Source organism: Salmo salar, chromosome 15 (assembly GCF_965601325.2).
Source record: "Salmo salar chromosome 15, fSalSal1, whole genome shotgun sequence".
In the NCBI taxonomy this organism is placed as follows: Eukaryota; Metazoa; Chordata; class Actinopteri; order Salmoniformes; family Salmonidae; genus Salmo; species Salmo salar.
The window spans coordinates 72,021,983-72,048,432 of NC_138305.1; the positions used below are offsets into that span (position 1 = coordinate 72,021,983).

Consider the following 26,450-nt stretch of genomic DNA (forward strand, 5'->3'; position numbering starts at 1 on the left):
TCTCACCTTTTCCTTTTGTTTGTGGACTTCAGTGCACAACACATCATCTGCCTCTGACCAGGTGAAAAAACCTTTCCAAGACAAACCTTCATATCATAACTGCTACCCGCTACACACAGCCTACATCTTTGTCACCATATTAGCTAACGTCATAGTCAAAATAGCTACTAAAACGAATGCCTACAATCATGCAGCACATTTTACAGTCAGCAAGCAGTTCAGCAGTTACACCAGCGGGCCCCGGGGGCAATACATTTATAAAACCAAAAGCTTACCTTGACTTGGAAGAGTTCCAGTGTTGGATAGCCATACCCAGCTAGCTAATATAGCATCTATCTCTGTTTGAGCTGGGTGTTTGAGTAGGGTAAACTAGCTAGCTGCACTCACTAGCTAAGTGAAAGTGAAAAAAAAAATACAATATGGTGCCTGATGTTGAGGCTACTGTAGACTGTCATTGCAAAACAGTCTGTTTAATAAATTATTTGGTGACGTGAATATATTTATTATAGTTTATCTAAAAAGGATAACTTTTTTAATGTTTCACTATTTTTATGGAATTCACTGAGGAGGATGGTCCTACTTTTCCTACTCTGAGGAGCCTCCACTACACCAAAACAGGCAGAAATTTCAGGAGGTCTTTTCAAACAGCTCTTACACTAAAATGGCATCATCATCATTTTCACAATTTCACAGTATTATTCCAACCTCATAGTGCGGAAATATACACTGAGTACACCAAACATTAGGTATACTTTCCTAGTATTGAGTTGCCCCACCCCATAACAGCCTCAATTCGCCGGGGCATGGACTCGACAAGGTGTCGAAAGCGTTTCACAGAGATGCTGGTCCAATTGCGTCAAGTTGGCTCGATATCCTTTGGGTGGTGGACCATTCTTGATACACACGGGAAACTGTTGAGCATGAAAAACCCAGCAGCGTTGCAGTTCTTGAAACAAACCGGTGCACCTGGCACCTACTACCACACCCTGTTCAAAGGCACTTCAATCTTCTGTCTGACCCATTCACCCTCTGAATGGCGCACATACCCAATCCATGTCTCAATTGTCTCAAGGCTTAGAAATCCTTCTTTAACCCGTCGCCTCCCCTTTATCTACACTGATTGAAGTGGATTTAACAAGTGTCATCAATAAGGGATCATAGCTTTCACCTGGATTCATCTGGTCAGTCTATGTCATGGAAAGAGCAGGTGTTCCTAATGGTGTATATAAAACACAGGAAAATAATGTTTTTGACTGCATTAGGCCTTTAACGTTAGTGTAGGAGTGGACAGCCCTGGAGATAAACTACTGGCCAGGACTAATTAGAGGAGAGGAAATATGTACTATGGGAGAGAAGAGTGTGGACTTACCCAATTGGAAGCTACTGTCAGAAGGTTATGAAGAGGAGGGGAGTTGGGTGGTGGTGGTGGTGGTACGGTGTAGAGGTGGGGGAAAGGAAGTAGGATGAGTAGCAAAAGGTGGAGGAAGAGAGGATCGTAAAACAGAGAGCGGAGGAGTGGAGAGGTGTAGCGTGTCAGTGTAGGAGATCTACAGGGAGAGGGAGGGCGAGAAGGATGGCTAAACTCTGGTCTGGCTGATTCCTGGTGCCTGTCACTCCTGGAGCCGCCTCTTGGACAGCCTTGCGTCCTCGGCCTGGGAGCACCGCCCGGACCACAGCACAGGGAACTCTTTGTCCCCTTTCCCAGATCATTGTGTTTTCCAACTCCCAGAGAAAATGATCTGGACTGCCTGGTCCGTGGTGGGCTCAAATGTCGGAATGTCAAGGGTTTCCCAGACACCCGTTTATCCAGTCTATGTATGCCTAGAATCATGTGGAGGCACAATCAGGCTTTCGGGAACTGCACATACACACGCATTCTAATAGTCTTGCTCACACACACACACACACACACACACACACACACACACACACACACACACACACACACACACACACACACACACACACACACACACACACACACCTGTATTTCAGATTTCCATACATCCTCTTTTTGAGGACACACACATCCAGTCCAGGAGGAAGCTGTTGACCGCCTGCATGATTTCTCAGAGACACAGCTGTGGAACGGCCAAAGCCGTAAAAGCCTGGAGGGTCTTTGATGGCACTAACACACTACTAACCCAGCTAAACACAATCTGGCTACAAAGACCTTTAGGGTGGGAATGTGAACCCACAAGGTCACAGCTGGTCAACTTTACGCTCCGAAAGTCTTTCCTGTGATTTCTGTTTCATCCCAAATGGAACCCTATTCCCTTGTGCACTACTTTGACCAGAGTCCAATAGGCCCTGGTCAGAGTAGTGCACTATAAAAAGAATAGGGACACTACCTTGTTCTCACAGCAACCACAGACACGTCTCCCAAAACGTTCATACTGTAGCTACCACGTTATTGTTAGTTCTGTAGGTTTCTGTCAGTTTAATAGCGATATTATGGCTGTGAGTTATAAAGAGTCTCCTCTCTTCCGCGGTTCTATCTGAGATTCTGAGATGGCTCCTCTCTCTACTTCTCACTGGCCAGTCCTGGGCCTTTGTAAGGGAGAGACGGGGAGAGACGCCGAGGGTAGTGTGTAAAATACAAGCCTTTTTAAGTTCAGACGTTAAATATTCATATAGAGGAGGCAAACATGGGTCCTGGAGATGAGGAGAGCGTATTGTTTTGGGGGGGTTTAGAGAATGGTACTTTAGGAAAAGAGATGGAATGCCCTTGGTAAAGTCTGTGTGGGGGGGAAAGAGGGTAAACGGTAGGCATAAACATGTCAACAAATGAATGGGGATAATAGCTGTACAGGTGTCTGTTTTCATACACAGCTTGGGAAGTGGGATGTTATCAGTGTGAGACTTTCCTCTGTACCTCTTTCAATACACCATCACTCACTGACTACGGTGGCGGAAAGAAGTCAAGCGTGTCTGAGACCTTTGTGTATTTCATTTGTATGCATGAGTGTCTGAGAGTCTATAGCATGCCTCTTCAACCCTGTTCCCGCAAAAGCTACTGTCCTGTAGGTTTTGACTCAAACCTATAGAGAGAGGGAGAGAATCTGGTGCACCTGATTCGAATAATTAGCTAGATTAATCAGGTTAGTTACAACTGGGGCTGGAGTGAAAAACTACAGGAGGGTGGATCTCCAGGAACAGGGCTGGTGTGTGAAAATGTGGTCTTTCTAGGAGTAGCGGTGTCAGAAAGACAGACGGACGGACGGGCGGGCGGACGGACGGACGGACAGGCATCAGTGTTGACGACGGACTGCTGGGTGGAGAAGTCTGCTTATAGAGGCCCTGAATATATAAACGGAGGGAGAGAGAGAGGGAGGGAGAGAGAGAGAGAGAGAGGGAGGGAGGGAGAGAGAGGGAGGGAGAGAGGGAGGGAGAGAGAAAGGTGGTCGAGGGAAATTGAAAGAGGGAGGGAGTCGGTTGAGACTGGCTCCTTTGTGTAAAGGTCTGGGGTGTGCCGGAGTATTGAGCGGGTATGGTCGAGCTGGATGAAGCGGTACGGGTTGGGTCTGGTGTGAGGAGCCATGAGGACATGTCTGCCTCTGGAACACAGACCATATTAAGACTAAATCAATCAAACAATTATTAACAGTTACGGCACGGCATACACAAAATACCTCACAAATCAATTCAGATAAATTAAGCACAATTAGGGAAAGCATTGAAAACCAAAAGTAGAATACGCCTCAAAATACTTCAATTAGCTGTACTGAAGAAAAACGTAGGCCGTGATGGCTGTGTTTGTGTGTGTGGTCGTGATAGAAAACGATGCTTTTGCTGTGATTGTGTTGATTGAGACGGTGGTGTGACATGTTCACATGCTTACGTCCGAGTTGTGACATCAGTGGTCCTTACAGCTTATCGTCCCCGAGTCTGGTGTCGGATACTGTAGGCCTACTTTGAACACACACACACACACACACACACACACACACACACACACACACACACACACACACACACACACACACACACACACACACACACACACACACACACACACACACACACACACACACACACACACACACACACACCTGCTGGTCCAAGCATCTGCTAGATGGTCAATACATGAACGGGATCAGTGATTGTGTGTCTCGTGCTCAAGGCCAGGTGTTTCTCCTTGCTCACTATTCTACGAAATTGTGTTTGAAAATAGATCCTAGGCTACTCCAAATGTGGTCATGAACTCTGCTGTAACTCTGTTTATGGGCAAGACCAGCTGCTTGATTAGTGAGAGCAGCAGGACTCAAGTTTAGGTTATCAGCCTTAGTGTAGCCTCTGTCCCCAAGGACCTTGTTGTGTGTGTGTGTGTGATAATGAGTACTGTTGACTGGCATTTCTGGCTGATTCGCTCCACACCCTCTAGAGATGGGCGTCTGCATGGTCCCAGTGAGACGCCAGCCTGTCGGCAGTGTGTGTACGTCCCTGTAGCAGGTGTGTGTGCGTATCTTGGCGTATATGTGTCAGATTGGCTAGCTACTGATACTGTGCCGCGCCCCTATGTCTGAGAAGAGATACGGTAAATGAGAGTATAGTGTACTGTGTGTGAGTGTGTGTGTGTCTGTGTGTGTAGTTAATGTGTCGCTGTGGCTCCAAGTTGACTGTGAACAACAAGGTTAATGATTTACCTCTTGAAAGACTTATAGTGAGACACAGAGACCCAGACCTAGACTCCAACCCAGTGCCAGTCACTTAACGTCCCCTAACTCTTACCCTCAGTCTCAGTCCAACAACCCAAAATGCCACTTTTGCCGTTTCCACCCTGGAACTACAATGCACATAGAGCCACACAGAGATCACAGCATTCAGTCACTCACACCACTGAGCAGAAACAGAGAGATCAAAGAGCCATATGTAGCAAATTAACATGTGGGACCAAGGGAGGGTGAAAGAGGGAGGAAATGACAGAAATAGAGGGAGAAAGAGGGAAGGAGAGCGAGAAGGAGGGGGGGGAGGACATTGAGCAGTGGGAGAGTGATAGAGTATCAGTCAAAGAAAGATCCAAAAGGCTGAAAGAGAGGGAGAGAGAGTGAAAGATTGTCTGAGAGAGCCTCTATGCGCTGTCCCACCCCCTGACTGGTCTTCACCTCCCCTACAGTCCTGAGAAGCCAGCCCCGAACAGAGAGAGAGAGAGAGAGAGAGAGAAAGAAAAAAGAAAGGAGAAGAGAGAAAAAGAGAGGGGACACACACTAGCTCAGGACTCTGGAATTCGAAACCTTTGGAGCAACACACACTTACACACACACACTCCTGCACGGTCTCTGTGGTGATTTGGATTGTTCACAGCGGGAATAACTCTGAGAGATCAAGAGAGAGAGAGAGAGAGACAGAGTGTGCGAGAGAGCGAGATAGACTACATTTCTTTACTCTGGACTCTACTGCTCCACCATGGCACCTGTCACAGACAGAGCAACACGGACCTAGGAGCACCACATTGCCAGGAACACACAGATAGCAAGAGAGTGCAAAGGTAAGACATTCCCTTCCTTTAATTCCCTGTGGGGGGGGGGGGGGGGTTGTTTATCATAGTTATCTGTGCAATTTAAAGTGTCTGTTATCGGAACAGTTGTTGGAAGCAGAGTGTGTGTGTGGTTGTGTTTGTGTGGACGGGCCAGTGTACTGGTGGGTGATTTATAGACAAATGGTTGCCCTGCTCATAGCCAAGTGGTGCTTTGCACAAAGCTCAAGTCAGTCCCAGTAAAAGTAAGCACATTTAGTACAGAGTTGCCTGTTCAGGTTATTTCTTATGAGACTGACCAGCGGAACGAAAAAGAGAATAATCTCTCGACACCTGAAATCCAGTACACCCCACTTGTCCCATCCCTCCATCCCTACCCATCCCTCCACACGCTGTCACTTTAATCTCATTTAGCTCGGGCTTTTCTCTCCTTTCTGCACGTTTTGTAAAGGGCTCCTTTGAACGAAGGGAGCTTATTCCCCTCTTTCTCTGCCTCTCTCTCTCTCCTCTCTCTAAAGTAGTGCAGAGTACATTCAGGCAGCTAATATCTGAAACAGATCTGCTTTATCTGTGATCTCCAATAATCCTACACGGACCTTATCCCTTTTAACCCAGTGTCCTTGCTACTCAAAGACCACATCTCTCCCTGAATAATTGACTGAACTTTCTGGAGCGCTTGAGCTAAACGGTAGACTCTGTAGCTGTGCCTCTTTGGAGGTATCTACTGTAGATCTATGTGGTTCGAGTCAGTCTTTCTCTCTATCTCTCTCTCTCTCTCTCTCTCTCTCTCTCTCTCTCTCTCTCTCTCTCTCTCTCTCTCTCGCTCTCTGTCTGTCTCTCTGTCTCTCTCTGTTTTTGTCTGTCCTTGAGGTGCTGTGTGAGTGCGGGCCACCACCTTGGAGGTCCGGACCTCTGTAATTTAAAAAAATTAATTGCTTTCTTTATGTGTGTGTGTGTGTGTGTGTGTGTGTGTGTGTGTGTGTGTGTGTGTGTGTGTGTGTGTGTGTGTGTGTGTGTGTGTGTGTGTAAATACATAAGGTGCAATATCAAAACTTGGTTGTGAATCAGCAGTTTCCCTCTTGACAGTCACTCAATTAACCCATGTTAGTTAAAACATTTTAGATTGGTTAATTAGTCTAGTTGGTAGTAATCATGGCCAAATGACCAACCTATTGTGTTAGTCACTCTCACTCAGATGTCATATTAGTATGGCATAAATCATGGCGAAATGTGTAGAATTGCAGGAAATTAGCTTTGAAAACTGCAAAACACACCCCACACGCTCAATTCACTAAAAGTCAGTCCATGGTTATAGCCCTGCACATCACAGAGAGGGAGAGAGAGAAAGAGAGAAGGAGGAAAGGGGGGGACAGAGAAAAAGAGAGACAGACTGAGAGGAACAGATGGAGAGGAAGATATACAGTAGCAATGTCAGTGTTCTTTGCTTGAAATATGTACGAGTGCTGCTGCTCTCTTGAAATATGTACGAGTGCTGTTGCTCTCTTGAAATATTGACTTTTTTGCTATTGCTGGAGGAGACTAAAAGTTGTTCTCTCATTCACATAAAAAGCGAAATGCTGTAATCATTAAAATGTTATCAGCTTTTTTTTTCAATCCAGTCGAATATATATAACAATACAGGCATTTGATATGATACTCACTCCTGATGAGAGTAAGGTATTCATTCGCACGCACTTGTGTGTGTGTGTGTACAGTGCATGTAAACTGTGTGTCTGCGCACACGTGCATGTGTATGCATGCTCCTCGTGGCAAGCTTGGACAGCCTCGGGTGTAGGTGCAAGCTGGCGACGCTGATATTTGTCAGTCTCGGCCACGTACACAGGCTTACGGTGTGTTGCCTCCAGATTGGAGGCCTGCCAAAAACTAGGGCAAAGCAGTTTGCTAGGTACTACTCTGTTTCAGCTGTCGTGGGCAACCTAGCTATTTGGAGAAGGAGGTGCTTTCTGTACCATTGAGTGCCGTGCATACAGGGACCTCTGAAATGTTTGGATACTTTTTTAAAGTCGATTTGATTGGTGGATTCAAATAAAGTATTTAAAATGTGTGTGTGTGTGTGTGCACAGTGCATATAAACTGTGTGTGTGCGTGTGTGTGTGTGTGTGCGTGTGTGCGTGTGTGTTTGATGCTCTCTCAGTAGTATTAAGCCATCTGAAGGTGCTGTCTCCTGTAGATTTACTGTCTCGGTTGACTGCAGAACGAAATCAGATTACCATTTACATAAGCTTCATCATTTGTTCTACCCTGGTTATAATCACCTGCTCATCCTTTGTTTTACCCTGGTTATAATCATCTGCTCATCATTTTTCTACCCTGGTTATAATCCCCTGCTCATCCTTTGTTTTACCCTGGTTATAATCACCTGCTCATCATTTGTTCTACCCTGGTTATAATCCCCTGCTCATCATTTGTTTTACCCTGGTTATAATCACCTGCTCATCATTTGTTCTACCCTGGTTATAATCCCCTGCTCATCATTTGTTTTACCCTGGTTATAATCACCTGCTCATCATTTGTTCTACCCTGGTTATAATCCCCTGCTCACCATTTGTTCTACCCTGGTTATAATCCCCTGCTCATCATTTGTGCTACCCTGGTTATAATCCCCTGCTCATCATTTGTTTTACCCTGGTTATAATCACCTGCTCATCATTTGTTCTACCCTGGTTATAATCACCTGCTCATCATTTGTTTTACCCTGGTTATAATCACCTGCTCATCATTTGTTCTACCCTGGTTATAATCCCCTGCTCATCATTTGTTCTACCCTGGTTATAATCCCCTGCTCATCATTTGTTCTACCCTGGTTATAATCCCCTGCTCATCATTTGTTTTACCCTGGTTATAATCACCTGCTCATCATTTGTTCTAACCTGGCTATAATCACCTGCTCATCCTTTGTTTTACCCTGGTTATAATCCCCTGCTCATCAATTGTTCTACCCTGGTTATAATCCCCTGCTCATCAATTGTTCTACCCTGGTTATAATCACCTGCTCATCATTTGATTTACCCTGGTTATAATCACCTGCTCATCATTTGATTTACCCTGGTTATAATCACCTGCTCATCATTTGATTTACCCTGGTTACAATCACGTGCTCATCATTTTTTCCTCTTCATTCATATGTAAAGAAGGAAGAATGGTTTGGGAGAAAAAAGGTTTCGGACCAATCTTGCCACAGTGGGACAGACTGTTTGTATAAACACACAGCCTCATAGGTACAGTAGGATCAGTTTTCCCTGACCACGTGACCTAACCAGGAAAATGTCCTAGTCATCTAGTTATATGAGATCATCACCACAGTGCAACCATGTGGGGTTCACAGTAGCCTGACTACAACAGTTAGTGTCATAAGGTACAGACAACATAAGGATGATACACCGAACCGGGAGGGACAGAGGCCAGAAGGGCCAATCTGAGTTCAGAATCAGAAGCTTTGGGGTAAAAACAACCTAGAACAGTGTTTTAGCAATGTGCTACATAATGAGGAAGTCCTCATTACATTCTTGTCTTGGACACTCGTGCGTCTTTCCCCTCCTTTCTTCACCTCTGCTTCTTCTATCATCTGCCTTAACGTGCAGAGCTGTCTGTCACCGCATCAGAGCAGCCCGCCATAACACATCACTTCCTGTTGAACGCGGAAAGCGTAATATGGGAGAGCTCGGGTTTGCTGGTTTGGAAAGTTTGTTGTTTTGAAAGTCTATTGAAAAAGTTTGGTTACTAGCTAGCTACCTGATGAGTTTGGATCCCACGACGCAGTTGGCATCAGTTGCTGGGACCGTTACTATCTGTCCAGTAATTCTGCTGACCAAGGCCGGGTCTGAGGAGCTGCTTGGCGTAGCAGCTAGCATATCTGCTAGCTACCTGCATATCAAGCGAGCAGGTTTTTTTTGAGGGCTTGAACGCAGCCAGAGATGTAGTAAGCCATTGTGGCTGGGACCGTGGATTGTCCCGGGCTTGTGGCTGTCTAGATCCCTGCTGTTTGTTGTTGTTGTTTCCAATCTTTCCTTTAACCTGCTCTGTCTGGTACTGCGAGGAGTAACCATGACAAAGACCAAAGCTGGCGGTAGTAGCGTTGAGGACATTGGTGTCTCTCTATCACAGGTGAAGGATCTTTTAAATGAACAAAAAGAGTTCTACAAGCAGTTGTTACAACAACAAGAAAATAGCTTCAAGTGTTTTGTCCAAAAACTGGTGGAGTCAACTAATAAAAGAATGGACGATCTGACCAGAGAGGTCCAGGACCTGAAGAACAGTTTGCAGTTCTGTCCAGGGTCAGCTCGTTGAGTTTAAACAGCAGAACAGCAAGATGACAGCAATCTGTAAGTCATTGAGAGAGGACATCATTTCTGTAGGTGAATCCATGACAACAACAATGGAGAAATCAGATTATCTCGAGGGACAATCAAGGCGGAACAACCTAGTTGTGGACAAAATTGCAAAATCTCCACATGAGACCTGGATGGAGTCTGAGGACAAAGTGAGGGAAATGATCTTGGAGAAGCTAAAGATTGACCACAGGAAGAATGAGGTGGAGCGTGCCCACAAGACTGGAAAACCCACCACCGGCCAAGGTGACAGGCCCAGGCCGATAAAGGTCAAGTTCCTGAGTCTCAAGGACATGGTAGCTGTTCTGGAAAGAGCCAAGAACTTGAGAGGAACGTACATCTTCCTCAACAAGGACTATCCTGAAGCTGTGCGCCACAAGAGGAAATAACTTATCTTTGCCATGAAAACTCCATGAAATCAATAGCTTGCGAACATAAGATAACATTGATATATTAGACATTTCTGAGACTCACTTAGAGAATTCATTTCATGATATAGCAGTAGCAATACAAGGATATAACATCTATAGAAGAGACAGGAATGCTTATGGCGAGGTGTTGCTGTATATATTTAGAGCCATATCCCTGTAATGCTTAGAGAAGATCTTATGTGTTCTTGAAGTGTTGTGGTTGCAGGTTCACCTGGCACATCTAAAGCCTTTTCTTTTGGGGTGTTGCTACAGGTCACCAAGTGCTAACAGTCAGTATCTAAATAATATGTGTGAAATGCTTGAAAGTGTATGTGATGTAAACAGAGAGGTCTACTTTCTTGGGCACCTGAATATTGACTGGTTTTCATCAAACTGTCCGCTCAAGAGGAAGCTTCTTACTGTAACCAGTGCCTGTAATCTGGTTCAGGTTATTAATCAACCTACCAGGGTGTTTACAAACACTACAGGAACTATATCATCCACATGTATTGATCACATTTTTACTAATACTGTAGAACTTTGTTTTAAAACTGTGGATGCTGTGATCACAATATAGTGGCTATATCCAGGAAAGCCAAAGTTCCAACAGCTGGGCCAAAAATAGTGTAGGAGAGATCATACAAAATATTTTCCTGTGACTCTTAAGTGAATGATGTAAAAAATATTTGTTAGTCTGATGTGATTAATAAGGAGCATCCAGACGCTACACTTGATTAATTTATGAAATTGCTTCTTCCAATTATTAATAAACATGCACCTGTTTAAGAAACTGACTGTTAGAACTGATAAGGCTCCATGGATTGATGAGGAATTGAAAAACTGTATGGTTGAAAGAGATGGGGCAAAAGGAGTGGCTAAAAAGTCTGGCTGCACATGTGACTGGTTGACTTCCTGCAAATTGAGATATTATGTGACTAAACTCAACAAAAAGAAGAAGAAACTGTATTATGAAGCCAAGATCAATGATATAAAGAATGATGGAAAATAACTTTGAAGTAAAAAAGTTATTGTGGAAGAGGTGGAAAAATTATTGTTATCAGTCAATAATGACATAACCTCCTGGCATTGACAACTTAGATAGAAAGCTACTGAGGATGGTAGCTGACTCTATAGCCACTCCTATCTGTCATATCTTTAATCTGAGCCTAGAGGAAAGTCTTTGTCCTCAGGCCTGGAGGGAAGCTAAAGTCATTCTGATACCCAAGAGTGTTAAAGCGGCCTTTACTGGTTCTAACAGCAGACCTATTAGCTTGCTGCCAGCTCTTAGCAAACTGTTGGAAAAAAATTGTGTTTGACCAAATACAATGCTATTTCTCTGTAAACAAATTAACAACAGACTTTCAGCATGCTTATAAAGAAGGGCACTCAACAAGTACTGACACAAATGACTGATGATTGGTTGAAAGACATTGATAATAAAAAGATTATGGGAGCCGTACTGTTACATTTCAGTGCAGCCTTTGATATTATCGACCATAACCTGTTGTTGAGAAAATGTACACTAACCTTCAAAAGTTTACGGTCACTTAGAAATGTCCTTATTTTTGAAAGAAAAGCACATTTTTTGTCCATTGATCAGAAATACAGTGTAGACATTGTTAATGTTGTAAATGACTATTGTAGTTGGAAACGGCAGATTTTTTATGGAACATCTACTTAGGCGTAAAGAGGTCCATTATCAGCAACCTTCACCCCTGTGTTCTGATGGCACGTTGTGTTAGCTAATCCCAGTTTATAATTTTAAAAGGCTAATTGATCAGCAGAAAACCCTTTTGCAATTATGTTAGCACAGCTGAAAACTGTTGTCCTGACTTAAAAAAGCAATAAAACTGTCCTTCTTTTGACTAGTTGAGTATCTGGAGCATCAGCATTTGTGGGATCGATTACAGGCTCAAAATGGCCAGAAACAAATAACTTTTTTCTGAAACTCGTCAGTCTATTCTTGTTCTGAGAAATGAAGGCTATTCCATGCAAGAAATTGCCAAGAAACTGAAGATCTCGTACCACGCTGTGTACTACTCCCTTCACAGAACAGAGCAAACTGTCTCTAACCAGAATAGAAAGAGGAGTGGGAGGCCCCGGTGCAGAACTGAGCAAGAGGACAAGTACATTAGAGTGTCTAGTTAGAGAAAGAGACGCATCACAAGTCCTCAACTGGCAGCTTCATTAAATTGGTGTCGGCTAATGGGGATCCTAATCAATAAAATGAAGTAAAGGACCTGCCTGTAATTGCGCTGTGTTTACAGTGGGTTTGGGCCCTGGTATTTGTATGTGCATACACAGTATGTGGCAGCATCATGTGTGCATGCATCCTGTATGCGGCAGTGTGTATGTGTTTGTGTGTGTGGTTCAGGCTGCAGGAGAGCATCCATCCCCTCCACCACGTGGAAAAAGCCAGAGGTGAAGGAGAGGAGATGTAGATGGCTTGACAGTAGGAGATGAGAAAGTAACGAGTCTCTCCCCTCTCCCCCCCCCCCCCCCCCCCCCCACATACCCCACCCCCCGCCTGTTGGCCCCCCACAGCTGTGGGAGAGGGAGCTCTCTCCCACCTCGGGGGCTTAGAGAGGGGATTTTGGCTGTTCTGCTGGGTGCCTGCCTGATAACGAAACAGCCACGCCTGCTGTTATGCTGCTGAGCATGTGCTGTAAAGCGCTCCTTACCCGTCACTCCTCGCCTGTCACACTGGTACCACCAGCCGAAAGGCATACACACATATACTGAGAACACACACATACTAATACACACTCATGCTTACACACACACGAATACACACACACAAACAAACAAACAAACAAACAAACAAACAAACACACACACACACACACACACACACACACACACACACACACACACACACACACACACACACACACACACACACACACACACACACACACACACACACACACACACACACACACACACACACACACACACACAGGCCTACCACAGAGCTGTAGGAGTGTATAAGCGTGCAACTGCATCATTTTTATAGTTTGGTGTGTGACAACTCACAGTAAACCTCTCAGTACACGTAGGTAGGAAATGAATGCCGGCTGACACACACACACACACATGCATGCTCTTGCGGCATGTCTGGTATTTCATTCAGTGAGCCTCACACTATGCAGTTCAATATTTTCCACTCACTATACTCACACCTCTCTGTCGGGCTCGTTTAGGATAAGCCCATTCAGCTTCCCCATTCAGGCCTGATATTCCATCCTGTTGTGGCAGTGCCAGTCAAAGTTACAGCTGTTGGTATTCAGAGGCAAGATTCAGGGGAAGTCAGATGCATAGGTTTGGTGTCGGGTTGATACAAGAGCCCTCAGCTGCACCTAGCCATCATCACAGAACAAAGGCCATGAGAGGGAGAGGAGGAGGGGAAAGGGGAGAGATGAGGGGAGGGTGATGTAGGAACAACAGAGGAGGATAAAGAGGGAGAGAGCGGAGGGAGGGAGAGAAGAGCTGTGAAGAAAACACAGCAGGGTATAGAAGGGGGAATAGAAGATCTGAATATGGACGTAGTGACGAGCAGAGCAGATCTCTTCCGTTGACGTGCTCCTTCCTCTTTACTCCTCTTTCCTCTCGCCACCTGTGTTCTCACTCACCGTTGTTCCCCAGATGCTCTGGATCAGAGCCCATGTCCTCCCGCCCTCCCTCTCTCCCTATCTCTCACCCCTATTCCTCTCTCCTGCCCCCTTATTCCACCTCTCAGCCTCCCTCGCTGGCCCTCCCCTCGCCCCACTCTCTCACTCCCCTGCTCACCCCTCCATATACCCGCTTTCTGATGCTTAAGTTCATAGCCAGACTTAATCAAATCAAACTTTATTCGTCACATGCGCTGATTACAAGTGTAGACCTTACCGTGAAATGCTTACTTACAGGTCCTTAACCAACAGTGCAGTTCAAGAAAGAGTTAAACAAATATTTACAAAATAAACTAAAGTAAAAAATAATAAAAAGTAACACAATCAAATAACAATAACGAGGCTATATACAGGGTCTACCGGTACCGAGTCAATGTGCGGTTACAGGTTAGTCGAGGTAATTTGTACATGGAGGTAGGGGTGAAGTGCCTCTTTGCTTGACATCATGGGAAAATCTAAAGAAATCAGCCAAGACCTCAGACAAAAGATTGTAGACCTCCACAAGACTGGTTCATCCTTAGGAGCAATTTCCAAATGCCTGAAGGTACCACGTTCATCTGTGCAAACAATAGTACGCAAGTATACATACCATGGGACCACGCAGCCGTCATACCGCTCAGGAAGGAGATGCGTTCTGTCTCCTAGAGATTAACGCACTTTGGTGCGAAAAGTGCAAATCAATCCCAGAACAACAGCAAAGGACCTTGTGAAGATGCTGGAGGAAACAGGTACAAAATGATCTATATCCACAGTAAAACGAGTCCTATATCAACATAACCTGAAAGGCCGCTCAGCAAGGAAGAAGCCACTGCTCCAAAACCGCCATAAAAAGCCAGACTATGGTTTGCAACTGCACATGGGGACAAATATCGTACTTTTTGGAGAATGACCATTGTTATGTTTGGAGGAAAAAGGGGGAGGCTTGCAAGCCGAGGAACACCATCCCAACCGTGAAGCACGGGGGTTGCAGAATCATGTGGTGGGGGTGCTTTGCTGCAGGAGGGACTGGTGCACTACACAAAATAGATGGCATCATGAGGAGAGGAAAATTATGTGGATATATTGAAGCAACATCTCAAGACATCAGTCAGGAAGTTAAAGCTTGTCTCAAATGGGTCTTCCAAATGGACAATGACCCCAAGCATACTTCCAAAGTTTTGGCCAAAATGGCTTGTGGCAAAATGACAACAAAGTCAAGGTATTGGAGTGGCTATCACAAAGCCTTGACCTCAATCCTATAGAAAATGTGTGGGCAGAACTGAAAAAGCGTGTGCAAGCAAGGAGGCCTACAAAACCTGTCTCAGTTACAACGGCTCTGTCAGGGGGATTGGGCCAAAATTCACCCAACTTATTGTGGGAAGCTTGTGGAAGGCTACCCGAAACGTTTGACCCAAGTAAAACAATTTAAAGGCAATGCTACCAAATACTAGTTGAGTGTATGTAAACTTCTGACCCACTGGGAATGCGATGAAATAAATAAAAGCTGAAATTAGTCTTTCTCTCTACTATTATTCAGACATTTCACATTCATAAAATAAAGTGGTGATCCTAACTGACCTAAGACAGGGAATTGTTATTAGGATTAAATGTCAGGAATTGTGAAAAATTGAGGTTAAATGTATTTGGCTAAGGTGTATGTAAACTTCCCACTTCAACTGTAGCTAGCTACATCTATGGGCTTTAATGTGTTTCTGTCGTGTGTAATGTGCAGTAGTCTATATCATATATGTATTGGATAACGACACAATCATTTGGGCTATTTTGGGCTTGGGCTCAGTGCATTTCTTTACTGTAGGGCTCATCAAATGTTTTTAATGTATGGCTCATCAGGCTCAGGTAGCATCGGGCTTGAATTTTCGATCCAAGCTCTAATCAAATCCAGACATAGGCCTATTTATATGCTTTATAACGCTTTTGAATGACACTTCCGGTTTTGGCGGGAAATACCGGGTTACCTGGGAGAAAAAATGATTTATTCTCGGGATAGAACATTTGTAAAATACCAGGAAAATATTCAACTCTAGTGTGTGTGTGTATAGGGTGATGCTGGTGCGTAATGAATGTGCCCAGGCCGTAGCTGGTGAGTAGATGGCTTTTGGGTCCGCATCCAAGCCTCTCTCCCAGCCTCCAAGCCTCTCTCCCAGCCTCCCAGACTCCCAGACTCTCTCCCAGCCTCCAAGCCTCTCTCCCAGCCTCCCAGACTCCCAGTCTCTCTCCCAGCCTCCAAGCCTCTCTCCCAGCCTCCCAGACTCCCAGTCTCTCTCCCAGGCCCCAAGCCTCTCTCCCAGCCTCCCAGACTCCCAGGCTCTCTCCCAGCCTCCAAGCCTCTCTCCCAGCCTCCCAGACTCCCAGCCTCTCTCCCAGCCTCCAAGCCTCTCTCGCAGCCTCCCAGACTCCCAGTCTCTCTCCCAGCCTCCAAGCCTCTCTCCCAGCCTCCCAGAGTTCCAGTCTCTCTCAGGGAACTTCTTGCCTGCTAATAGATCCCATCCCGGGAGGGGGGATCATGCCACATTTTTTATTTGTCTTTTCCTCCTGATAAAGCAGCAGCCCCACTCCTTAATTTCAATCGCTCTCTACCTCTTCCTCTCTCTGTCACAGTCAGACACACACGAGCACACACACACACACACACACACACACACACACACACACACACACACACACACACACACACACACACACACACACACACACACACTCAGAGAGAAACACACATTTATTTCAGTGTAAGCCGAAGCAGCAGTAGAGGGCTTAGTGTACCCAGCTGCAGCCAGCAGAGACAGACTCTCTGAAGGTGAACCCTACATTGAGAGGGAGGGACAGAGGGCCCTTTTGAGTTGTTTGTGTGTGTGTGTGTGTGTGTGTGTGTGTGTGTGTGTGTGTGTGTGTGTGTGTGTGTGTGTGTGTGTGTGTGTGTGTGTGTGTGTGTGTGTGTGTGTGTGTGTGTGTGGAGGTGGAGGTGGGTATTTGCTTTAGATCTATGGAGATGGAGGGCTTCGAAAAGACAACAGAGAACAGGCACATGTATTGACAGTAATCACATTGGGGTCCGTTTACCTACATGTGTATTAGACCTTCATTAGCTGTGTGTGTGTGTGTGTGTGTGTGTGTGTGTGTGTGTGTGTGTGTGTGTGTGTGTGTGTGTGTGTGTGTGTGTGTGTATAGTGTACATACGTGTTTGTGTTTCTGTTACTAAGAGCTTACACTGCAACAGCAAAGAAATGCATATAAAGCTTTCTGTTTGCAAATTAACCTAAGAAGCATTACAACGATCAGCCTGCATTGCGGAGACATGGTGAGAGGATTGACCGAGGGGTGGGGAGTACAGTAACATCACACATCATTACTATAGGCTACTTAATATGAACAAATGTGTGTTTTTAAATATAAATAGCAATAGGTTATAGTAAAATCCAGGCAGCAAAATCTTCTGTTGTGTATGGTGGTATGGTACAGATGTGGGGTCTTAATTTGAGCCAGTTGGCTACAGCAGGAAAATAATCCTGCAGCAACAGGAATTGTGAATTATTATGTGGATGATAATTAATGGACATTTTGTAAGGCTTGATACATTTTCTGTGAGGGAAAATCAAGTCTGACATTTTTAAGTGGAAGTTACTAACATTTTTAAACCTCAAATACACTACAAGTTTTGCATTTCCTGCAACAGAGTGATCAAATTAAGATCCTACATCTGTAGGTGGACAAGGGGGCTGGTTCTTTTGGAGAGCAGGAGAAAAAGAAATAATGAGAAAGACGGAGGGAGAGGTTGTGGAATAACCTCATCATACTATTGACACTAGTAGAAAAGCAGGTGCTGTACGATACGTGGGGTGAGTGATGGTACAACACAAGTACTTACACTTGCCCATTTACGTTAAGTGTCTATTTGTTCCTGTCCGCGTTTGAAGTGCTGTCCATGCTCCCCAGGGCAGAAAGCATGGCAACTATGCAGCTGGGTATTCACATATAGACAGACAGGCTTTTCTCTCAGGGTGGGGGCCCAGGGAAGGTATGAGAAGGGAAGTGGTGCTGGGTCTATTCATGTGGCCCTTGACGGTGAGATGTGAAAGGGACAATGAGTGGGGATTGGGAGGCCAAACACAGGGGCCCTTTGTGTCCCTCACCGCCAGTTTGTTTACCGGAGTCCCGGCGCACCCCTACCAGAGACCAAGCTCATTAACCATGGCCTGCAGGAGCGCCTGTGTGTTTGGGGTGGAGATGACAACCGTCTGAAACGTGCATTCCCTGGCTGATTAAAGGGACAGGGAGTGTGTGTGTGTGTGTGTGTGTGTGTGTGTGTGTGTGTGTGTGTGTGTGTGTGTGTGCGTGCGTGCGTGCGTGCGTGCGTGCGTGCGTGCGTGCGTGCGTGTGTGCGTGTGCGTGTGTGTGTGCGCACGTCTGCGATGGATTGCTTGTGTGAGGAATTTGACTGCTGACGGGTGCACTGGGAAGTGTTGGGCGGAGGAGGAGGAGGAGGAGAAGAATGAGGGAGAACAGAGAAGAGAGGGGACAGCGACAGATTGATTAGAGATGTGTTAACGCAGGCTATTCCAGCCCAGCTTATATCCCTTCCCAGCCTGACTTTGGTCATTGGGTTCATCCTGTTGTTCCGCCTCGTTCCCTGTGGTAATAGGGATGGACAGAGTGGGTGTCTGATAGAGTGGAGGGAGCGGGTCCCAGTGTGTATCCTCCCAGAGTTAGCCAAACAAACATCTCATCCCTTCACCTTTAACCTCCACCCTGATAGACCTTTAGTACTCTGAATGACGACTTCCACTGGAGGTCATTAGTGATGTAGGGGTTGACTCATAACCCACAGTCCCTGTGATTATATCTGCTGGGCGGGTGGGTTTAGGGTCATGATATATTGTTTGGAATAAGGGCGGGCGGGTGGCGGGCGGGCGGGCTTGTTGAATAAAGAGAAAACTTTGCATTAAAAATCCATACATGTATAATTCTTGTGCAATTCATATCCAATAGGCTACATTGAGGATTTCTTTCATTATTTTTTATCTGCCGTTTGTGCGTAGCCTAAGCTTTAGGGCATAACTGTAGCGCGTCAAATACTTTTGGGATAGCAGTGCCCGACTAAGGATGATAGCAGTGCCCGACTAAGTTATTTTTAAGTCCTGCAGAATGAAGGACTTCTTGAAGTAAAATTATACACCAAATGTACATTTTGACTCGGGAACAGGAGTGGAGAAAAAAATATGTATTTCTTTCAGAATCTTGAGAAAATGGATGCATGGTTAGGGATCGTCTGTAAAGGTGCTATCTTTTATCAGCAATAAAAAAGCTGATAGTATTTCCACCACATAAAATATGCATCCAAGCCAAACTGAAATCTTATCAAAAACATGTTGGGTTGTTTTCACAGCTTTAAATGTACTTAAAACCAGTCAAACTGATGTCATTTGAAAATGTGTTGTTGTTGTTGAGTTAATGAATGAGTTAATGAACCGCAGAGTAACTGTGGTGCCTAAACGTCTTTGCTGTACGAAAAAATCAGCGATGAAAGAGGAAAGAGAAAACAAACTTTACCAATGTCAACTAGATTGAAGCATTCATTCTGTCACTGTATTACATTATTCTGATAAGCAAGGGTTTATTTAGTCTTCTAGAGCAACAATTAATGACAGAAGAGAAGCTGAATGTATCTAATTAAAGAGAAGTTATCTAACAAATAGCCTACCAAAATGTGTGTGTGTGTGGGGGGGGGGGTTCAGATTTGAGTCATCTGACAACAGTTTCACATACATACCTCTCAACAAACTCATACAACACTACACACACTCTTATTTGCATTCCCAGAAATAATGATGTACCTCTCGTTACGGTAACTGTAAACACTCCTAGAAAAAAGGGTACCCTTTTTGGTTCCAGTTAGAGCCCTTTTTGGTTCCAGGTAGAACCCTCTATAGAAAGTGTTCTACATGGAACCCAAAAAGGTTCTACCTGGAACAAAAAGGTTTTCTACCTACACTCTCCTACACTCTGAAAACGTTCCTGCAGTATCCTTTACGCGTTCTTCAAATTGAAACTTTTGGGGAAGCCCTTTAAGTTCTTCGAACAACCCTTTAAAATGATTCTTCAAAGAACCTCTTTTAGTGGATCCTCGAAGAAACTTTTGAAGACCCTTTTGGGGTACATTTTTTAACTTCCCCCCCTCCCCTATTATTAATAATATTAAGCATTTCAGTAGCAACAATAACACTATATTTTAGATGTCAGTATTTATTATGGTTTTAGTGGCAAAGCAGAATAACCCAAAGAGAGGTAAAGGTAAGAGAGGTAAACTCCCAGCAGAGCCCCAAGTCCAATGGATATACCCTCTGGTGTGTTGACGTTAATGTGTTGATGTTCTCCGTATCCATAGCCAGAATGATTTTGCAGTGCATGGTGATCGAACACATTCCCCGTTATATTCGTCAGAGGTGTAGGGAGGGTGAAGTGTGTGAATCCAAAAAATAGTAGTCAAATAGATGATGAAAAAGAAACGTGCACGTGGCAGTAGTCATACCTTGGTTTTTGTAGTAAATGTGAATGAAAAAAACGGTTCACTTTTGATGTTTTTATACACTTTTACCAAATGTTGTTACATTACAGACTTATTCTAAAATTGATTTAATAATACATGTTCCTCATCAATCTACACACAATAACCCATAATGAAACATTTATTAAAATTTTTGCAAATGTATTCAAAATAAAAACCAGAAATACCTTATTTACATAAGTATTCTTTGCTATGAGACGTGAATATATATGATATATATAGACGTTATCCCATCTCCTCTGTGGAGATGGGATAACCTTCCAGAAGGACAACCATCTCGGCAGCACTCCACCAATCAGGCCTTTAAGGTAGTGTCCAGACGGAAGCTACTAATCTGTAAAAGGCACATGCCCGCTTGGAGTTTGCCAAAAGGCACCTAAAGAACTCAGACCATAAGAAACAAGATTTTCTGGTCTATTGAAACCAAGATTAAACTCTTTGGCCTAAATGCAAAGTGTCACATCTGGAGGAAAACTGGCACCATCCCTACGGTGAAGCATGGTGGTGGCAGCATCATGCTGTGGGGATGTTTTTCAGCAGCAGGAAGTGGGAGACTAGTTAGGATCGAGGGAAAGATGAACGGAACTAAGTACAGAGAGATCCTTGATGAAAACCTGCTCCAGAGCGCTCAGGACCTCAGACTGGGGCGAAGGTTCAAATCAAATTTTATTATTTACCAGATGTTATTGTGGGTGTAGCGAAATGCTTGTGTTCCTAGCTCCAACAGTGCAGTAGTATCTAACAATTCACAACAATACACAAATATCTACAAGTAAAAGAATGGAATTAAGAAATATAAATATTAGAATGAGCAATGTTGGATTGGCATTGACTAAAATACAGTTGAATAGAATACAGTATATACATATGAAATGAGTAAAGCAGTATGTAAACGTTATTATTATTGATTCCATGTCTATGTATATGGGGCAGCAGCCTCTAAGGTGGAGGGTTGAATAATCGGATGGGTGCCGGCTAGTGATGGCTATTTAACAGTCTGATGGCCTTGAGATAGAAGCTGTTTTTCAGTTTCTCGGTCCCAGCTTTGATGCACCTGTACTGACCTCGCCTTCTGGATGGTAGTGGGGTGAACTAACCGTGGCTCGGAAGGTTGATGTCCTTGATGATCAATTTGGCCTTCCTGTGACATCAGGTGCTGTAGGTATCCTGGAGGGCAAGCAGTGTGTCCCCGGTGATGCGTTGGGCAGACCGCACCACCCTCTGGAGAGCCCTGGGGTTGCGGGCGGTGCAGTTGCTGTACCATGCGGTGATACAGCCCTACAGGATGCTCTCAATTGTACATCTGTAAAAGTTTGTGAAGGTCTTAGGGGCCAAGCCAAATTTCTTCAGCCTCCTGCGGTTGATGAGGTGCTGTTGCACCTTCTTCACCACACTGTCTGTGTGGGTGGACCATTTCAGATTGTCAGTGATGTGTACGCCGAGGAACTTGAAGCTTTCCACTTTCTCCACTGCGGTCCCGTCGATGTGGACAGAGGCATGCTTCATCTGCTGTTTCCTGAAGTCCACGATCAGCTCCTTTGTTTTGTTGATGTTGAGTGAGAGGTTATTTTCCTGGGACACCTCTCCCAGGGCCCTCACCTCCTCCAAGTAGGCTGTCTCGTCATTGTTGGTAATCAGGCCTACTACTGTTGTGTCGTCTGCAACCCTGATGATTGAGTTGGAGGCATGCGTGGCAATGCAGCCATGGGTGAACAGGGAGCACTGGAGGGGGCTGAGCACACACCCTTGTGGGGTTCCTGTGTTGAGGATCAGCAAAGTGAAAATGTTGTTTCCTACCTCCATCACCTGGGGCGGCCCGTCAGGTAGTCCAAGACCCAGTTGCACAGGGTGGGGTTCAGACCCAGGGCCCTGAGCTTAATGATGAGCTTGGAGGGTACTATGGTGTTGAAGGCTGGGCTATAGTCAATGAACAGCATTCTTACATTGGTATTCTTCTTGTCCAGATGGGATAGGGCAGTGTGCAGCGCGATGGCGATTGCATCGTCTATGGATCTATTGGGCCGGTATGCAAATTGAAGTGGGTCTAGGGTGTCAGGTAAGGTAGAGGTGATATGATCCTTAACTAGCCTCTCAAAGCACTTGATGACAGAAGTGAGTGCTTTGTTCAGTTACCTTTTCTTTCTTGGGTACAGGAACAATGCTGGACATCTTGAAGCAAGTGGGGACAGCAGACTGGGATGGGGAGAGATTGAATGGTCTGCGCATGCTCTGAGGACCCGGCTAGGGATGCCGTCTGGGACGGCAGCCTTGCGAGGGTTAACACACTTAAATGTCTTACTCAATTTGGCCACAGAGAATGAGAGTCCATAGTCCTTGGGAGCGGGCCGCGTCGGTGGCACTGTATTATCCTCAAAGCGGGCGAAGAAGGTGTTCAGCTTGTCTGGAAGCAAGACGTCGGTGTCCGTGACGTGGGTAATCCGTGATTGTCTGTAGAGCCTGCCACATACGTCTCGTGTCTGAGCCGTTAAATTGCGACTCCACTTTGTCTCTGTACTGACGTTTTGCTCGTTTGATTCCCTTACTGTTTGTATTCGACCATATTCCCAGTCACCTTGACATGGTTAAATGTGGTGGTTCACGCTTTCAGTTTTGCGCGAATGCTGACATCTATCCACGGTTTCTGGTTTGGGTGGGTTTTAATAGTCACAGTGGGAACAACATCCCCTATAGACTTCCTGATGAACTCAGTCACTGTGTCCATGTATACGTCAGTGTTATTCTCAGAGGCCACCCAGAACATATCCCAGTCCGCGTGATCTAAATAATCTTGAAGCATGGATTCAGATTGGTCAGACCAGTCTTGAATAGACCTTAGCACAGGTACTTCCTGTTTGAGTTTCTGCCTATAGGAAGGGAGGAGAAAAACGGAGTCATGATCTGATTTGCCAAAGGGAGGGCGGCGGAGAGCCTTGTATGCGTCCCGGAAGGGTAAGTAGCAGTGGTTGAGCATTTCTCCAGCACGAGTACAGTCAATGTGTTGATTGAACTTCGGTAGCATTTTCCTCAAATTTGCTTTGCTTTGTCAGGATATGTGGTTTCTAGTTTGCACAAAGTCCAGGGTAGTTCCTTGAGGGCATCATGGTATCAGCTTGAGCGGGAATATACACGGCTGTGACTATAAGCAAAGATAATTATCTTGGGAGGTAATACGGTTGGCATTTGATTGTGAGGTATTCTAGGTCGGGTGAACAAAAGGACTTGAGTTTCTGTACGTTATCACAATCACACCAGGAGTAGTTAATCATGAAACAAACACTGCATTTGTTCTTCCTGGAGAGTTCTTTATTCCTGTCTGCGTGATGTACTGAGAACCCAGCTGGCTATATGGACGGGGACAGTATATCCATGATTCCATGAAACAGAGTATGTTACAGTCCCTGATGTCTCTCTGGAAGGAGATCCTCGCCCTGAGCTCGTTTACTTTATTGTCCAGAGACTGAATATTAGTGAGTAATATACTCGGAAGCGGTGGGTGTTGTGCGTGCCTCCTGAGTCGGACTAGAAGTCCACTCCGAATAGCTCTTCTCTGCCGGTGGCGTCTTGGAGCAGCCTCTGGGATAAGTTCAATTGCCCTGGGGGGTATGAACAAAGTATTCAATTCGAGAATCTTATTCCTCATGAGTTACTGCCGCTCTGATATGAAACGTTTTTTTCTGGCTGTATGTAATAACACAAAAAAACTTTCTGGGCTAATAATGTAATGAATAACACACAAAAAAACGAAGTATTGCCAAGTTGCTTAAGAGATAAAGGCAGAGCTGCCATGTCTGCCGGCACCATCTTTACTATTTCCAAAAGGACAACGACCCTAAGCACACAGCCAAGACAACGCAGAAGTGGCTTCAGGACAAGTTTCTGAATGTCCTTGAGTGGCCCAGCCAGAGCCTGGACTTGAACTAGATCGAACATCTCTGGAGAGACCTGGAAATAGCTGTGCAGCGACGCTCCCCATCCAACCTGACAGAGCTTGAGAGGATCTGCAGAGAATAATGGGAGAAACTCCCCAAATACAGGTGTGCCGTAACAAAACATGGAAAAAGTCAAGGGGACTGAATACTTTCCGAATGCACTGTACCTTGTCCATAATGTAGAGGCCTCTGGGATTTTCATTGTAGAGGTAAGAGAGGAGGAAGATGTCTGATGTGACTGAGTCCTATAAGAGTTTAGAGAAACCAAAGTTAACTGTAGATGATACATGTGATCTGCACAACATACCAATACCAATTGTACACACCTTTGTGTGACTCCTCGTCAGTGTACCTGCAGACTCAGACACACACAAAAGAGAAGAGTTCAGTCATCTGCAACCAATGCAGCTATACAGTAGCCTATAACATATTCTAACCTCTTTGTTGACTGATATCCATTGAATTGTGTCCATTTTCTGTTTTTCTAAATACTTTTAAAAGGGACAAAGTGTCAAACAACACTGCCATTTGCACAAATATGAAAAGATAGATGGTATCATCATAAAACAATATCAATTTAGATCCTGCAATGGAGAGACCTTACCTTGCATTGAGGAGATCTTTCAACTTTTCAGTTAAGTGCCTGCACCTGCTGTCATCTCAAATTCAAATCCAAATGTTTCAGTTGGGCAGTTAGGGTCCTGGAAGAACCGGCACCAACTAAAGAAGTTCCTCCTATGGGGTTCTTGGAAGAACCTTTCGGGGGCATTTTTCAGAGCCAAGAACCCTATGGTTCTTCAAGGATCTTTGAGGACCTTAGAAGAACCCTTGTTTTTAGAGTGTATGGGGACAACTGAAGAACTCTTTTAGGTTCCAGATAGCACCTTTTTTTCTAAGAGTGTACCTGTCCACTCTTTTACTTACTCACAAACTGTCGGCATACCATCCCACAGAGACACACCCCTCCCTTTACTCAGAAGAGGTTGACTTTTATGGGCTCTATGGGTCTCCTCTCACACACTGACATACAGCAGAGCCCACCCTGGACAGGTGACGGCCTACCTCCCTCCCTCCCAACCTCCACCAATTCCTCCCTCCCTCCACTCTGGGGTCTCTCATCACCTGTCTGTCCCACTTACCTGCAGGGCACAGGGAGTGGAAGGGTTAACATCATCATTCTTCTGCTTAGTGTCTCTTATTTAACTTGAGACCCATCAATTCACATCAACACGCACTGATGTTCACACACAGACACACATACACACTGCGACCTCCGGTGTCTTCGGATAGCGTTGGCATAGTGAGACCATGTGAAAGGGGGGAAGAAACCAAGTAACATCCCAGACAGTAAAAGAGAGATGGAAGAAGAGAGGAGGCCTGCTGACCCAAACCTTGCTCTTAATTCCAGCCCTCCTCTCAGATCCGGACACCAAAAGGTCATTGTGCACAATCTTGCTGGACCGTCTCTATGCATTAGCTAATACGCGTCAGAGCGTCAGGGAGCACGGGGCTGTGTGTGTGTGTGTGTATCACCCTAACACACACCCTCCAGGTTCTAAATAATGGAACATGGCTGAGAAGCCAGAGAAGGAGAATAGGTGGACTGCACAGAGAAGGGGAGAACACATAACGCTGCTCCTGCTAACACCCCCCTTCTGAAACCTACAGAGACACGGAGATGTGGGACAACGGGTTAGGAGCTTATTAAAGGTTCTGCTATTTGAGAAGTGAATCATTGTGTGTTGTTCTGCATCATGTGGGCGAATAGGCTCTTATGCTAGGTGAAGGTGAAATCTACACTCTCAGTGGGATTTAGGTAGACAGCGTAAATAATTAGTGACATCTGATTTGGGTGTCAAGTGCTGACCTGTCGCCTGTGTGTCTGTGCCAGTCGATGTGTGTCAACAGTGTGTGTGTGTGTGTGTGTGTGTGTGTGTGTGTGTGTGTGTGTGTGTGTGTGTTCTATGTGTGTCAAGATTTGCATGTCTTCTTACGTATGAATGGAAGTCTGTGGTATGTGTATGTACTGTATAGATGTGTCAGTGTGTCAGTGGAG

The 26,450-nt window shown here is 45.1% G+C and overlaps 1 protein-coding gene across 2 annotated transcripts in view; it reads left to right on the forward strand.

The window, feature by feature from the left end:
- The first annotated feature begins 4,986 nt into the window (after window positions 1-4,986).
- Window positions 4,987-26,450, forward strand: part of LOC106572278 (semaphorin-3B) — a 69,338-nt gene continuing 47,874 nt past the window's right edge. For both annotated transcript variants that reach the window (XM_045695976.2, XM_014146333.3), the window contains exon 1: window positions 4,987-5,488. The gene's annotated coding sequence lies outside the window, so the exon portion shown is untranslated. The remainder of the gene's footprint in view (window positions 5,489-26,450) is intronic.